Raw genomic sequence first — 17574 nt, 5'->3', positions numbered from 1 at the left:
CATCTATTTTCTATCTTCAGTCCATTCTGGTGGATCCATCTCATCCTTTCCCTTTGTCTGAGAAGACGAGAGAGAGTTCATCTCTGATGCTTGCATGAAGACTCTCTGCCCTATTCCCCAATGCCTCTCACCTACAGGCCTGCCACAGCCTCCCAACTTCTATCCCTGCTTCTACTCTTGCCTTCTTTATAGTCAATGTTACACACACACACACACACACACACAAAGCCCATTGCCATCGAGTTGATTCTGACTCATAGAACTGCCTTATAGACTTTCCAAGGAGTGGCTGGTGGATTCAAACTGCTGACCTTTTGGTTAGTAGCCATAGCTCGTGTAGCTCTTAGCCACTGTGCCACGAGGGCTTCAAAAGCTCTATCCAGGATTTAAAATGTAAATTGTGTCAAGTTACTAAACTATAGCATGCTGGAATAAAACCCAAACTCTTTCATATGCCTTCAGAGTCCCGCATGCTTACCTTCCTTCCCACCCACCCCTGTGACTTTATTATCACTTGCCCTTCCTCTCTCAGCTCCGGCCATGTTGGCAAACACGGCCCTCCTCAGGAACTTCTTATGTTGTCCATTTGCCTGGCACCCATTTTCTCTTGGCTCACTCCTTGACCTCATTTATGTTTGTGCTTTAACATTACCTCCTCAAAGAGGTTTCTCCTGACGATATGGTTGAAAAGGGCACACTCACCTTATTACTTACTCTCTTTTGTTTTTCTTCATTGCCTGAAATCATATTATTATTCATTTGTTTTCCATTTATTGTTCATTTCACTCTCTAGAACGAAAGCTCTATAAGGGTGCAGATTTTGCATTGATGTTTCTTCAGTGCCTTGATCTGTGCCTGGTACATATTAAACATGACAGATAAATGATGGACGGACGGACGGGTGGGTAGATGGGTGGATTGGTGGATGGATAGACAGATAAAGTAGATCACTGTGGTGAGTTGTCTGTTGCTGTGATGTTGGAAGCTATGCCACCAGTATTTCAAAAACCGGCAGGGTCACCCATAATACTTTGTTGCTGTTGAGCCAATTCCAACTCATAGAGACCCCACAGGACACAGTAGAACTGCCCTATAGAGTTTCCAAGGAGCAGCTGGTAGATTTGAACTGCAGACATTTTAGTTAGTAGTCGTAGCTTTTAACCACTGTGCCACGAGGGTTTCAATCTCTGGTTTAAGTCCCATGGTGGACAGGTTTCAGCTGAGTTTCCAGACAAAGACAGACTAGGAGGAAAGGCCTGGTGATCTACTTCTGGGGGTTGGTCTGTGAAAACCCTATGAATCACAACAGAATATTGCCTGATACAGCACTGGAAGATGAGCCCCCTAGGTTAGAAGGCACTCAAAATTCACAGTGGCTGGGACAGTGGACTCAAATATACCAATGATGGTGAGGATGGTGCAGGACCAGACAACATTTCATTTTGTTGTACGTGGAGTCACCGTGAGTCCAAGCTAACTCACTGACAACTTAACAACTATGATCAAAACAACACCTTTTATTGATTTATTTTTACTGCAATTACTTTCATTTATTATTACTCATTATAAAAGTAGAATATTATAAAAGTAGAATATTATAGAAAGTTGGAAAGTAAGAAAAAAAAGTTAAGAGTCCCACTAGTCAAACACAACTATTGTTTGTTGTTTATATTTTGATGCATTTTTTCCCAGAATTTTCCTACACATACTATTGTTATTCTTTTTTAAAGATTTAATTACACTGCCTATAATTTTGGAGCCCTGGTGGTGCTTGGCTACTAACTGAAAGGTCGGCAGTATGAGTCCACCAGCCACTCCTTGGAAACACTATGGGGCAGCTCTACTCTGTCCTATAGGGCCACCGTAAGTCAGAATCAACTCTACCACAACGGGTTTGGGTTTTGGTCAGTATATAAATTCATATCATCATTTTTTCATAGTAATTTAAAGACATTTCTTATTGTTAATTTTGTTTTCACAACCATCATTTTTAATACCTGCACAATAGGAGATTCTTTGTATATGCCATAATTGACTTAAATATTCCCTGCTTGTTGTAGACCTAATTTTTTTCCATTTAACCTTATTATGATAATAAACAGCTTTCCGCATAAAGCATTTTCCATATTTAGGATTATTTCCTTAGGATATATGGTCAGAAGTGGAATGATGGCATCCAAGAGTACAGATTGACTTACAGCTCTTGCTACATACTTCTAAACAGTTTTCTAGAAAGGTCCTTCCGATTTACGTTTTCCCCAGTCACATATGAGAGCATCTGCCTTAACACACACTGACCCTCACAATGGTGGGAGAATTGTTTTTAAATTTTATAATTAAGTGAAGCATTTATTATTGTAATGTGCATTTCTTCTATTGGCAGTGCTAGTCTGAGCTGTCCATTGTTGTCAATCTGTCGTATATAAGTCCCAGTGCACCACAATCATTTATCTATTGTGGCTTTAAAATACATTTTAGTACTTCATAGGAGCCCTGGTGGAGCCCTGGTGGCGCAGTGGCTAAAGAGCTTGGCTGCTAACCAAAAGGACAGCAGTTCAAATCCACCAGTCGGTCCTTGGAATTCCTATGGGGCAGTTCTACTCTGTCCCATAGGGTCGCTATGAGTTGGAATCAACTCGATGGTAATGGATTTTAGCAGCCCTGATGGTGCAGTGGCTAAAGTGCTTGGCTGCTAACTAAAAGGTTGACTTTTGAACCCACCAGCTGCTCCACAGGAGAAAGATGTGGCAGTCTGTGTCCATAAAGATTTACAGCGTTGGAAATCCTATAGGGTCACTAAGAGTTGGAATTGGCTCGATGGCAGTGGATTTAGGGCTGGTCACATCAATTTTCTTTTCTCAATTTTTTTTTCTGTTTATGTTTTTAGATAAATATCAGAATCATTTTGTCAAATTTGTACAAGAAAAATCCATTTGGGATTTTGATGGGATTAAATCTAAGGGTCCCTGGATGGTGCAGTTTGCCTCCTAACTACAAGGCTGGCAGTTGGAACCAACCCAGCGGCTCCATAGAAGAAAGGCCCCACTATCTGCTTCTGTAAGGATTGTAGCCACGAACAACAGCAACTCAAAGATTAGATAGGAAACTTAGGGGACCGTGAGTTTGTGTTAATAGGGGAAGAAAAATTTGGAAAAGGAGGGTGAGAATGGTTACACAACTCAAAGAAAGTAATCAATGTCACTGGATTGTACGTGTAGAAACTGTTGAATTGGTGTATGCTCTGCTGTGTATATTCTCAAGAACAACAAAAAGAAAATAATTTACGAATTAAAAAAAAAAAAAAAAGATTACAGCCAAGAAAACCTACAGAGCAGTTCTACTCTGTAACACATTGGTTGGAATCAGCTTCATAGTAATGGGTTTTTTTGTTTGTTTGTTTTTAAATCAATCAGGTCCTTCCATTCGCATCCAGTAAACCCTCTTCCAGAACTAAGTCACATAGCCACAAGTATTAGCATCTCACCTCTGGAAGTCGCAGGAGGGCTCCTGTGTTCCCCCCTCCAAGTAACAGAACAAAATCCCTCCAAAGCAGCACCTGGATTAGTGTTGGAGGGGAATGTGTGCCCACAGCAGGCCTGGGGACCCGGCATTGGGGGAATTTTATAATTCTGCCTCAGAAATAATACTACAGGTCCGTGCCCTACAGATGCAGAAATTCTTATATATTCTGTGATGTGATTGTCTTCAGGATTATAATTGCATATGTCTAATCAGCATCTAAGGAGCCCTGGTCGTGTAACGGTTAAGTGCTTGGCTGCTAACCAAAAGGTCAGCGGTTCAAACCCACCAGCGGCTCTGCAGGAGAAAAGGGAGAAAAGACCTGGCGATCTGCTCCAGTAAAGATTAAAGCCTAGGAAACTCTAGGGGGCAGTTCTACTGTCACATAGAGTCACGATGAGTCAACTCGAGGGCGCGTAACAATGACAACAATTAGCATATCCAGTCCTAGCAGAAAAAATCTTTTATTTTGAGTAGGTGCTGATGGGCACTCAACTGTTTGTTTACAACCTTACAAAGCAGAAGGTGGAAGGAATTTTCCAGAGATTAGCTTCTGGCCCTATCCATTTCAAGCTTTGTTTCTTCTCCACTACCTGTATCATCCAATGAAAATAATCATCTTCCCTTGTCAAATGAGTTTGAGCTCCCTGCCAAAACCCCTTCCAGGGGACTGATAGCAGGCATTCATACAGAGACCCTCGATCCCTCATCCACAATTTGGAAATCCAGAAAGCCCCAGAACCAATGCTTCGCTTAACTCACAGGGTGGCAACGCCTCATTTGCGCTGAAGCGACTCTACTCATAGTCTTTATTGATCTCAGTACCCATTCTCATATGGTCTGCTGTAGAAATTCTAATATGATTGATTATGAGTTCCCTTCCAGACCACGCTAGGGGTGTTAGGCTGCACCTTTCTAAAAATTCTAAATTTTTAAATAAATAAATAAATAAATGGCCCCAAGAATTTCAGATAAGAGAGTGTGGACTGTTATTAAAAGCAAGGAGAAATTCAACAGTAAAAACTGTTTGACAGGCAAATAAACACTGGGCAAGGAAACGAGATTATTTGCTCAGGGGAAGAAGTTTTCCATCTTCTTCCCCAGAACAGACTGCCTTTAATTTCCTTTACCACCAGTGGGGGTACTACTTAAGATTAATGGCCCAGAGTCTGACCTCTATTCTCCTGATGTTGACAGCCAATATAAAAAAAAAAAAAAAATACATATAAAAAATATATCTCTATAAAAACAGTTGTTTTCCAGCTGATTCCCATGTATAGCGACCCCACACGGAGTTCCCGGGTGGCCCAAACGGTGAAGTGCTCAACTACTAACTGAAAGGTTGGTGGTTCCAACCCACCCAGAGGCTCCTTGGAAGAAAGTCCTGACAATCTGCTTCCAAAAGGTCACGAGTTCGAAAACCCTGTGGAGTGCAGTTCTGCTCTGCACACGTGGGATCGCTGAGTCGTGCCCTACAGATAAAGAATTCCAGTATATCCCCGTAGGGTTAATGCCCAATTCCAATTCCATTTTTGCCCGTGGGTGAAGACTAGGGAGATTTTTATTGAAGCCATTTACATGTTTTAGTAAAGATGTATAAACACAAACACATACATCTTTTGGTCAAAATTATTACTTGATATTTTATGATGAACTGCTGTTATGAATTTGATTTATATTTTCAAACTGGTTTAATTGCTGGCTTAGAGAAATGCCTATGATTTAAAAATATTTATCTTACCTCTTGTCTTTTTACCCATAAGTCTTATTAATTCTAATGGCATTTTCGTTGATTCCTTTGGATTTTTTTCCTAAGTGGTCAATCCTATTATTCTCATGTAACGATATCCCTTCCTGTTGTTATAACACTTACTCCTGTTTCAGGCTTTATTAGACTGTCGAGGACATACAGGATAGAATTAAACAGCAATTGTGTTGCCAGGAGCTTGATTTTGTCGCTGATTGCAACACGGCCATTTCTGGTGTTTCATTATTAAGCACAATCTTGGCTGTTTTGGAATGTACTTTGCCATGCTGATGATATAGACTCCAAGTCCTTACATATTTACCATTTTTATTACTAATAGATGTTAAGTTATATTTATGGACATTTCAACATCATTAATTTAATTTATGGCCATTTTAACACCATTAATTTTTTTGCTTATTACTTATTTTTAGGAGACTAATAACAGAATCTACTTCATGTTTTCTGTATTAAAGTTCCTGTTCAAGAATGTGGGATCATCTGCCACAGCTAATTCTATCGTTTCCTTGAAGTTGCAGTTAAAGGACCCCAGCAAATATTTTTTACAAATATTTTATTTCTTAGGCCCTACCTAACTACTGGCCTCAGGATTCTGATGCGTGGAGTGGAGAAAACCAGGTAAACTGCGTGTTCTGCCCTAGTGATTTGTAAAGTAGGCAATCAGTGAATATAATGGAAGGCAACATCAGCTAAGCTGCATTCTACTTGGCCATAGGTCAGCAAACTACAGCCTGTGGGCTAAATCTCATGTACCTGTTGCCTGTTTATGTAACTGCAGTCTTATTGGAACACAGCCATGCCTGTTCATTTACGTATTGTCTATGACTATTTTCGGAGCCCTGGTGGTGCCGTGGTTAAAAACTCGGCTGTTAACCAAAAGGTCGGCAGTTCAAATCCACCAGCCACGTCTTAGAAACCCTGTGGGGCAGTTCTATACTGTCCTATAGAGTCGCTAGGAGTTGGAATCCACTGAACAGCAACAGGTTTGGTTCTTGTTATGACTGTTTTCAGGGAACACTGGTGGTTCTGTGGTAAAATTCTTGCCTCCTATGCGGGAGACCTGGATTTGATACCCAGTCAATGCACAGCCACCACCTGAATGTCAGTGGGGTTTTGCATGTTGCTATGATGCTGAACAGGCTTCAGTATAGCTTCCAGACTAAGATGGTCTAGGAAGCAAGGCCTGACCATCTACTTCTGAAAATCAGCCAATGAAAATTTTACGGATCGCAGAAACGGTCTGACCTGAATCCAATCATAGGGATGGCTCAGGACTGGCCTTGTTTTGTTCCATTGTGCATGGAGTTGCCACGAGTGGGGGGCCATCTTGATGACAGCTAACAATGATGACAGTTTTCATGCTATACAGCAGAGTTAAGATTGAATCATCCACAAAGCCTAACATATTTACTATCTCTTTCCATTTTCAAAGAAGGTTTGCCTATCCCTGTTCTAGATATTAATTGGTAGTCTAAGAAAAAAAAAGTGGGGGTGGCAGCTCCACTATCAAAATAAGTTCAAAAAGTGTTATATTCCTTCAGGATAATTTAAAGTGTACCTCAATAAGTTAGAAAATTTTAGAGTCGTGCATAAATACATTCATACATATAAGCTCACATAAATAGATCAATTTGAGTTATTTTCTAAACTTTTTTTTTTTACATACAAATCCATTTCCATTAAAGAGCTGTTTATAATTCTCAGAACACTAGTGTTTGACAGATTTCAGTAGGGAAATGCTTGATGTGAGATGTTATGTCTTTTGTTACTTCCGCCATGTTGTTGTTACAGGTCATCAAGTCGATTTTCAACTCATTGTGATCCCATGTGACAGAGTAGAACTGCCCCATAGAATTTTCTAGGCTGTAGTCCTCAAGGGAGCAGATTGCCAGATATTTCTCCCTTGGAGTGGCTGTGGGGGTTCAAACTGCCAACGTTTCTGTTAGCAGCCCAGCTCTTAACCATTGCACCACCAGTGCTCCTTTATCCCTGCCACAGACTTGTCTATTTCCTTGTTTCATCTCTCCCATCCCTTGATCTTCTGGTTTGTTTGATAGTTTTGTTTTTTGTTTTAATGACTTTTGAAATTTTAGCTCCGATTTATTTCTGATCCCTCTGGCTCAACAATTCCTTATAGTGACTGTGGCTGTTGCTATAGTCAGTTTTTGTTCATAACGATGCTTTTTAACCTACCAATGATATTCATAAGGTGGTTGTGTAGGAGCAGGTCACAAGGGACAAAAGAAATTTCCTTTGGAGTCCGGTAGAGGATCAAGTAGTCCCATGGAAAGGTCCCTGACTTTTAGTAGCTGACTTGTTCTCTTTTACAAACTGAGAATAAGAATACCTACTCTACTGAATTCCCCCAATCATCTGTCAGTTTGTTGTACTGTGCGGGCTTGTGTGTTGCTGTGATGCTGGAAGCTATGCCACCAGTCTTCAAATTCCAGCAGGGTCACCCTTGGCAGACAAGTTTCAGCTGAGCTTCCAGACTAAGACAGACTAGGAAGAAGGACCCAGCTGTCTACTTCTGAAAAGAGTTAGAGAAAACCTTATGAATAGCAGCAGAACATCGTTTGGTACAGTGCCAGAAGATGAGCCCCTCAGGTTGGAAGGCACTCAAAAGATGACTGGGGAAGAGCTATCTCCTCAAAGAAGAGTTGACCTTAATGACGTGGATGGAGTAAAGCTTTTGGGACCTTCATTTGCTGATGTGGCACAACCCAAAATGAGAAGAAATGGCTGGAAACATCCATTAACAATTGGAACCTAGAATGTACAAAGTATGAATCCAGGAAAATTGGAAATCAACCAAAATGAAATGGAACGCATAAACATTGATATCCTATGCATTAGTGAGCTGAAATGGACTGGTATTGGCCATTTTGAATTGGACAATCATATGGTCTACTGTGCTAGGAATGACAACTTGAAGAGGAATGATGTTGCATTCATCTTCAAAAAGAACATTTCCAGATCTACCCTGAAGTACAATGCTGTCAGTGATAGGATGATATTCACACACCTACAAGGAAGACCAATTAATATGACTATTATTCAAATTTGTACACCAATCACTAAGGCCAAAGATAAAGAAACTGAAGATTTTTCCCAGCTTCTGAAGTCTGAAATTAATCGAACATGTAATCAGGATGCTCTGATAATTACTGATGATTGGAATGTGAAAGTCGGAAACAAAAAAAGGATTGGTAGTTGGAAAATATGGCCTTGTTGATGGAAATGATGCCAGGGATTGCATGATTGAATTTTGCAAGACCAATGTCTTCTTCATTGCAAATACCTTTTTCCACCAATATAAATGACAACTATACACATGGAGCTCGCCAGATGGAAGAGACAGGAATCAAATCAACTACATCTATGGAAAGACATGATGGAAAAGCTCAATATCATTAGTCAGAACAAGGCCAGGGACTGACTGCAAATCAGACCATCAATTACTCATATGGAAGTTGAAGCTGAAACTGAAGAAAATTAAAACAAGTCCACGAGAGCCAAAGTACAACCTCGAGTATATTCCACCTGAATTAGGAGACCATCTCAAGAATAGATTTGACGTGTTGAACACTAATGACAGAAGACCAGACGAGTTGTGGAATGACATCAAGGACATCAGACATGAAGAAAGCAAGAGGTCATTAAAAAGACAGGAAAGAAAGAAAAGGCCAAAATGGATGTCAGAAGAGACTCTGAAACTTGCTCTTGAACATCAAGTAGCTAGAGCAAAAGGAAAAAAATGATGATGTAAAAGAGGTGAACAGAAGATTTCAAAGGATGGCTCAAGAAGACAAAGTAAAGTATTATGGTGACATGTGCAAGGATCTGGAAATGGAAAACCAAAAGGGAAGTACACGCTTAACGTTTCTCAAGCTGAAACAACTGAAGAAAAAATTCAAGCCTTGAGTTGCAATACTGAAGGAGTCAACGAGGAAAATATTAAACGATGCAGGAAGCACCAAAAGAATATGGAAGGAATACACAGAGTCACTATCCCAAAAAGAATTGGTCGACGTTCAACATTTCAGGAGGCAACATATGATCAGTAACTGATGATACTGAAGGAAGAAGTCCAGGCTGCACTGAAGGCATTGGTGAAAAACAAGGCACTGGGAACTGATGGAATACCAATTGAGATGTTTCAACAAACAGATGCAGCCTGGAAGTATTCACTTGTCTATGCCAAGAAATTTGGGAGACAGCTACCTGGTCAACTGACTGAAAGAGATCCATATTTATGCCTATTCCCAAAAAGGTGATCCAACCAAATGTGGAAATTATTGAATAATATCATTAATATCACATGCCAGCAAAATTTTGCTGAAGATCATTCAAAAGTGGCCACAGCAGTATATCAACAGGGAACTGCAAGAAATTCAAGAAAGACTCAGAAGAGGGTGTGGAACCAGGGATATCACTGCTGACTTCAGATGGATCCTGGCTGAAGGCAGAGAATACCAGAAGGATGTTTATCTGTGTTTTATTGACTATGCTAAGGTATTTGACTGTGTGGATCATAACAAATTATGGATAACACCACGAAGAATGGGAATTCCAGAACACTTAATTGTGCTAATGAGGAATCTGTACATGGATCAAGAGGTAGTCGTTCAAACAGAAGAAGGGGATACTGCATGGTTCAAAGTCAGGAAAGGTGTGTGTCAGGGTTGTATCCTTTCACCATACATATTCAATCTGCATGCTGATCAAATAATCCGATAATCTGGACTATATGAAGAAGAACAGGGCATCAGGATTGGAGGAAGACTCATTAGCCACCTGTGATATGCAGATGACACAACCTTGCTTGTTGAAAGCGAAGAGGACTCGAAGCACTTACTGATGAAAATCAAAGACCACAGCCTTCAGTATGGATTACACCTCAACATAAAAAAGACAAAAATCCTCACAATTGGACCAATAAGCAACATCAAGATGAACGGAGAAAAGATTGAAGTTGCCGAGGATTTCATTTTACTTGGCTCCACAATCAACACCCATGGAGGCAGCAGTCAGAAATCAAAAGACTTATTGCATTGGGCAAATCTGCTGCAAAAGATCTCTTTAAAATGCTAAAAAGCAAAGATGTCACCTTGAGATCTAAGGTGCACCTGACCCAAGCCATGGTATTTACAATCTCATCATACGCATGCAAAAGCTGGACAATGAATAAGGAAGACAGAAGAAGAACTGACGACTTGGAATCGTTGCGTTGGCAAAGAATATCGAATATGCCACGGGCTGCCAAAAGAATGAAGTGATCTGTCTTGGAGGAAGCGCAACCAGAATGCTTCTTGGAAGCAAGGATGGTGAGACAGTGTCTCACATACTCTGGACATGTCAGGAAGGATCAGTCCCTGGAGAAGGACATCATGTTTGGTAAAGTAGAAGGTCAGTGAAAAAAAGATGGATTGACACAGTGGCTGCAATAAGGGGCCCAAGCAGAGCAACAATTGTGAAGATGGCATGGGACTCAGCAGTGTTTCGTTCTGTTGTGCATAGGAATTCTATGAGTCGGAACCAAGTCGACAGCACCTAACAACAACTCTTCTGAATTTTGAGAAGGCTGTGAGTTAATGCTCATGAAATAGCTAGTTCGGTTTCTGCAACACAGCAAAATGCTCACTTACCAGAGGTTGGTTTCTCTTCTACCTTATTGTTCACACAGTTGAGAGTGACTCGTAGATTGAAATAATCCTTGGGAGGCAATGCACTGCAGAGGTTGAGAATATGGACCTTAGAGTCAGAGATATGTGGGTTCAAACCCATCCCTCCCTTTCCCCTGCCTTTGTGAGATGCTTCACCGCTCCTTCCACTTGGATCAGGAGAGTAATCACACCACTGCACAGGCCTAGTGATGATTGAGATAAGTGTGAAAAATGCTTGATGCCCAATAGATAGAAATTACTAGAACTATTACAGTTATGGGCTCCCTACCCAACCCAGTGCCATCAAGTCGATTCTGACTCATAGGCTCCCTAGGTGGTGCAAATTGTTAACTTATACACTGCTAACCAGAAGGTTGGAGGTTCAAATTCACCCAGAGTCACCTCAGAAGAAAGGCCTGGAGATCTACTTCTGAGAAACCAGCCGTTGAAAACCCTGTGGAGTACAGTTCTACTCTGACACACATGGGGTCACCATGAGTTGAAAGTGACTCAATGGCAACTATTTTTTTGTTAATATTATGGTCTTAGAGGCATCATGCTGTAGTTAAGAGAACAGGGGATTGAGAGTCAAAGAACACAGCTTTTCATCCTAGAGTCAGCCACTAACTTAGTGCACACGCTTGGGCTGTTTATTCAACCTCTCTGGGCTCCCATTTCAACATCGCTGAATTGTGGGTTTGAGTAAGATCGTATTGCTAAACATTTTAAAGCATTTTCTGGGCCACAGTATATTTTCATATCCTTTAAATCAGTTTGTAGTCAAAACAGTAGAACTACATTTCTATGAAATAAGGCTTTATGATGGCAGTGCTACCAGCGTGGAACCACTCCTCCATTACCTTTGGCTTCTTCCAAGATGCCATTTCTGTAGCCAGTCACTTCTAATGTCTGCAAAGGGGATCCTTATTATGTGCTATTTATGTTAATACACAAGTGTTCCAACTTAATTGACTTCTGGGCTAATGAATTTAATTTCACAAGGAAATTAATCAGTGCTAATTAGGTTTCTAAGTCATTCCTTGTACCTTTGTGTTTCCTTGGCCTAGGTTCACTGCTCTACGCGCTGGCATCATGCGGGCTTGCCAAGGCGAGCACGGGCTGATGGGATAGGTTCCCTCTCCCAGGCTCCCTCTCTAGCCTCAAGGCCCCTTTTGAATGATAGGTGGGTTATTCCTGCACTGAATTGAAGCCTTCACTGGCTTAATGCCAAGCCCACGACGTAGCCATCAGCCCCTTTGCAAAATGAGCTTTGTTGGTCCTTCAGGTGAATTTGGTATGAACTGAAGAACTTCTGAAGCTTGGGAAAGTGGCCAAGTAGAATCCATGGGGAGAACAGATTTGCCAGTGGTAAATGCAAACCAGTTAATAGCAGCTCCAGGTGGAAGTGGCTCAGGCTTACCTTGTCTTTACACCTGTGTTCTACCAGCAAGTATCAAATCAATTTGAGACATCTGCTGGCTCACCTGGCCCAGGTAGACTAGCCTCTCATGGAGTAATGTGACGCTAATTTGGGACACAGAATTCCATCCAATAAGACTCAAATGCAGTATTGGATCAGCTTAAGAAGAATTCAGGGAGGTTGACAGTTTGAACCCCCTGCCCCCACAACCGCTCCACAGAAGAAAAATGTGGCAGTCTGCTATTGTAAAGATTACAGCCTTGGAAACCCATGGGGCAATGCTACTGTGTCCTATAGGGTTGCTATGTGTCAGAATCGACTCTACAGCATTTTTTTTTTTCAATTCAATATTCTGAAAATATGTGGATATGGCCTCAGGTCAGATTGATTTTACTATGTGAACTTTTTGTTACCTTTTTTTTTTTTTTTTTTTTGCTCTAAATCTCCTTGAATCAGGAAAAAACCGTGGATTATTTTGGAGATGAGCAATTTACTCTCCCCCCCCATTGTTATTATTTATAATCCCTTACATTTGTACAATACTTTAAGGTAACTTTTCCTCCACTGTTAAGAATTTATCCAGGGAAATAATCATATAAATACTAATGATAATGCTAATGATAATTAGTAATTCTCACACTTAGTATTTGCCTGGGATTGTGCTAAGGGCATTAACTGCCTCATTTTATGCCATCTTCACAACAACGCACTACACTGCAGGTTAGTGCTACCTCTGTTTACAGAGGAGGAAACGGAAGTTTGCACAGGACAAATGCATTGCAAAGGTCACATAGCAAGGTAAGTGGTGAATTGAGACTTTCAGGTTTACCTAACGCCTACCTATTACGATGCACTGTTATATCACATATAAGCTGTATACTGTATGTTCAAGTAGAAATATACATATGAATAGAAAAGACTGGAAGGATATGCACTGAAGTGTTCATTTTACTTTCTTATTTTCACATTTTCACCAATGAAAATGTGTTATACTGCCTCAGTACACACACACGCACACATACTCTTTCTCTTTCCTTCTCTAAGTGTTTCTCTTTAAATCTTCTCTATTTCAGTAAATGACTCCACCACTTAGCGACTACCCAGGTAACCAAAACGGACATATGAAGCCATCCTTGATTGCTCTCTTTCCCTAACCTCAGAAGCCTTATCAATAAGATTACCAGGAACCAGTTGCCATCCAGCTGATTCCGATTCACAGTGACCTCATGTGTGTCAGAGCAGAGTTGTGCTCCATAGGGTTTTCAATGGCTGATTTTCCAGAAGTAGATAGACAGGGGAGACCCTGGTGGCGTGGTGGTTAAGAGCTACAGCTGCTAGCCAAAACGTCAGCAGTTCGAATCCACCAGGCGCTCCTTGGAAGCTCTATGGGGCAGTTCTACCCTGTCCTATAGGGTTGCTATGAGTCAGAATCAACTTGATGGCAGTGGGTTTGGTTTGGTTAGATAGACAGGCCTTTCTTCCACGGTGCCTCTGGGTAAACTTGAACCGCTAACCTTTCGGTTGGTAGCCCAGCACATGAACCATTTGCACCATCCAGGGACTCCATCGATAAGATTACACCCCCAAATAAATCTGGTACTTGCCCCTTCTCTCCACTTTCGGGGTGCCACAGTAATCTTTCCTGACTGCTGCCAAGTCTTCACCATACGGCAGCAAGAGAGAGCTTTTGGAAACGCAAATCAGAATGTTTCTCTCTCTCCTAAAACCCTCTCATAGCAGGTAGAATGTAATACAAACTTCCTGTCATGACTTCTGACAGCTTTCTGTGTACAGTTGATTCTTACTTCCTTCTCCAAATTCCCTTCCTTCTATCTTCCGCTTGCTTACTGGGCTCTGTTGGGACTTTCCCCAGGTCTTTCCCCAGGCTCAGACATGCCAGACTTTCTCTCACCTCAGAGCCTGTACATGCTGTCTCCGTGGCCTGGAACCCACATCCCCCTGCCTCTTGAGAGGCTGATTCTTAGTCAACTCCTGTTCATTCTTTGTGTTTCTTTTTAGAGGTTCCCTCTTCAGAAAGGGCTCCACAGCCATCCTATCTAAAATGGGGCCCCTCTCATCCCAAAGAACCCTATTATTTTTCCCTTCAGGGCATTTTTTCACTACTTAAATTATTTTGTGCTTCAGTGCATGAAACTGAGTCTGTGAGAGTCAGAGGCCAACTGTATATCTGGGAGGTCTTTGGATTAATTTCTATGTTCTTGTGGTTGTTGTGTGCCATTGAGTCAATTTCAACACAGTGACCTATAGGACAGAGTAGAACTGCCCCATAAGGTTTCCAAGGATGTAATCTTTATGGGAGCAGATCAACAGGTCTTTCTTCCTGCAGAGCCACTGGTGAGTTCAAGCAGCTGAGCACTTAACCATTGTGTCACCAGGGTTACTTTCAACTTCCATGTAGGGTACATAATTTATCAAAGGATAAGTAATAAAAATGTGTTCAATTGAAGCTTGCATAGTATATTGGGTTGTTTAGTTTTTATAGTATATTAAAACTCAGTAGTAACTACTGAGTTGTTTATAACTTTGACCAGCAACAGGTTGTTTTTAGAACGGAAGATCTGATCACTGACACTGTGTGTCATTTTCAAAACACGGTGATAATAAAAAGCAGGCAACTTTTAGTCGACTTTATTATTGGTTTTAGGTTGTCTACAAGCCATGGGCCATTCTATATTGCCCACTCCTGGGTGGGCCTCTCCTACTGCCAGAATGGACCCGGTGCCCCTCAGCAACGTACAATGTATGCAGCCTTTGCAGCCACTGTGCCTATTCTGACTGTGAGTCCTTGGACAATCACCCTGACCCTTGGTTTTCTCTTCCATAGGTGGTAGGTATAAGGCAGTAAGATGAGAGGATTTTCATCTCAAGCTCAGGTGTGGAAAGGAGACTCATCATTTCACCTATAATGTTTGTTTTTACTTTGCTTCTGCTTCCTTACTGGACAGGTAAGGCAGGTAGGGAAGAAAGGAGGGCTCTGAGAGCAGCCAGATGTTCCAATGGCTGTGCTAGTTCTTATGGGCTGGGTGACTTTGGCCAAGTTGCTCAGCACCTCTGAACTTCAATTTTCTTACCTGCCAATGGGGATGATGCACCCCTGTCACTGGCTTGTGAAGAGAATTGAATAAATATGGAATTGTATACCTAACGTGATGCCTAGAATACAAAGTATTCAATAAATATTAATGCTCTAATGTCTTCCTTCGGGCCTTTTGTATATGTGTTGGGGAAGAATGGGAGGAAGAGAGAAGGAGGAAAAGAGAGAAGTAGGCTTAAAAGGCAAATAATGGGAAGTCTGCAGAACACAGCAGGTTCCCCGGACAAGCCATAAAAACCAAGAAGCAGCATTTAGCCCAGGCAGTGTCCATGACCACAAGCTACACCCTGCTGTTTGCAGATGGGAAACTCTGGAAAGGCAAATATTAGACTGAGGCAAACGTGACTTCTGTGAATTTCTTCTAGGTTGCTTTCTGAGAAGTGTGGGCCAGCTCCCTATTTCAGCGCCTGTTCCCTGGCTCTGGAATGTGGCCCCCATGGCAGAGCCTGAATTGTTACCAGGGTAATGGCGATGTCTTTACCTCAGAGTTTGCTGATTTTTGCTTAAGGAGCAGGTGAGGGCTTAATGATCAGGGACTCCTGGCTGTAGCATCAAGGTGGTATGAAAACTGGCAGCCCCAATAAGGCTGCCCCCATTCAGAATTTCATTTTGTTTTTAATATTTCCAAGGCATAAAATTCAGAGACCGCAGGGCTTTTGATCGTGGTATTTAGGGCGTATCTCTGACCTCAAAAGACCTTCCTTAAAATATTTTCTGTGAGTGATCAAAAAGATTGTTTCCTGATGAACTGGTGTGTGTTTAATGGAGCCATGTATGCCTGGGTTTCAATCCCAGCTCTGCTCCTTCGTTATGTGACCTTGGACAAGCCACTTGACCCAGTTTTTCTCCTGGGTTCCTCTCAAATGCTGTTCACATCCTCCTTCATATGTGCTCACGCATTCCAATGATACCGAATCCCACCACTGTGCTGATGCCGCCAGGATTTCTGCCTCCAGCCCAGATTCTTTGTGCTCCAGGCTCACATAGACAACTGCATGATTGCCATCTTCACTTGAGTGTCTCAGACACCTTAAACACCTCGTGTTGGAAACAGAACTCACTCAGCCCCACCCCTCACCCAGCAGTATAAACTGTTCCAAAATGGTTACCTACCATCCGCAACTCCTTTGTCATCTTTGAGTTCCATCGAGTTGAATCTGACTTATAGTGACCCCACGTGACAGAGTAGAACTGCCACATAGAGTTTTCTTGGCTGTAATCCTTACAGAAGCAGATAGAGAGGGCTTTTTCCCACAGAGTCACTGGGTGAGTTCAAACCTCCAACCTTTTGTTTAGCAGTTGAGCTCTTAACCTTTGCGCCACCAGGGCTCCTTCCCACTCTTTTCCTCTTAGTAAATGTGCCACCACCCATCTACACAGTTGCTCAACCCAAACACAAAGAGTCTCCCACGATTTTTCTTCTTTCTTCTCCCTTCTCTAAATCCCGTGCCTCAGCAAGTCCTGTCAATTGTACCTCCAAAATATACCCTTCACCCACTTATGTTTCTCCATCTCCACCTATTCTTATATGGACTAGCTGGGAAGTGAAGTTCTCCTGATCGGTCTCTCCACTTCCACTCAGTCAAAGTGATCTCCTAAAAACCAAAATCTAGTCACCCACCACATCGTGTTACCAGAGTGCAAGCCTTTCCTATCAGTCTTAGAAAACACGGAGGAATCCCAAGGAAAGGCTCCCAGGGGTTAAGAAATGCCACCATATGCTATCTTTAAAAACGTTATGGCCACTGAATTTGACAGTTTGGAAATATTGAAAATAAATCACAGCCCCAAATGGTAGGAGTGGATAAGCCAGCCAGTTTGCATGCCCCCGGATGCCAGTGCTGCATCTTACCGTTTGGCCCTCACTGTGTAATTAAGCCCTGGTCAGCAAACTCCGGACCAATGACTTCCCCATTACCCTGGTTCTGCATGGTGGCCACATTCCAGAGATAGAAGGACAGGAGCTAGGATGGGGAGCAGGCCCACAAAGTAATGTCAGACCTTAGATCGTCTCGTATCCATTGCCATCAAGTCAATTCTGACTCCTAGTGATCCTGTAGGACAGAGTAGAACTGCCCCATGAGAT

Source organism: Loxodonta africana, chromosome 5 (assembly GCF_030014295.1).
Source record: "Loxodonta africana isolate mLoxAfr1 chromosome 5, mLoxAfr1.hap2, whole genome shotgun sequence".
Classification (NCBI taxonomy): domain Eukaryota; kingdom Metazoa; phylum Chordata; class Mammalia; order Proboscidea; family Elephantidae; genus Loxodonta; species Loxodonta africana.
The sequence above is the reverse complement of the archived record's forward strand: the minus strand, read 5'-3'. Positions refer to the sequence as shown.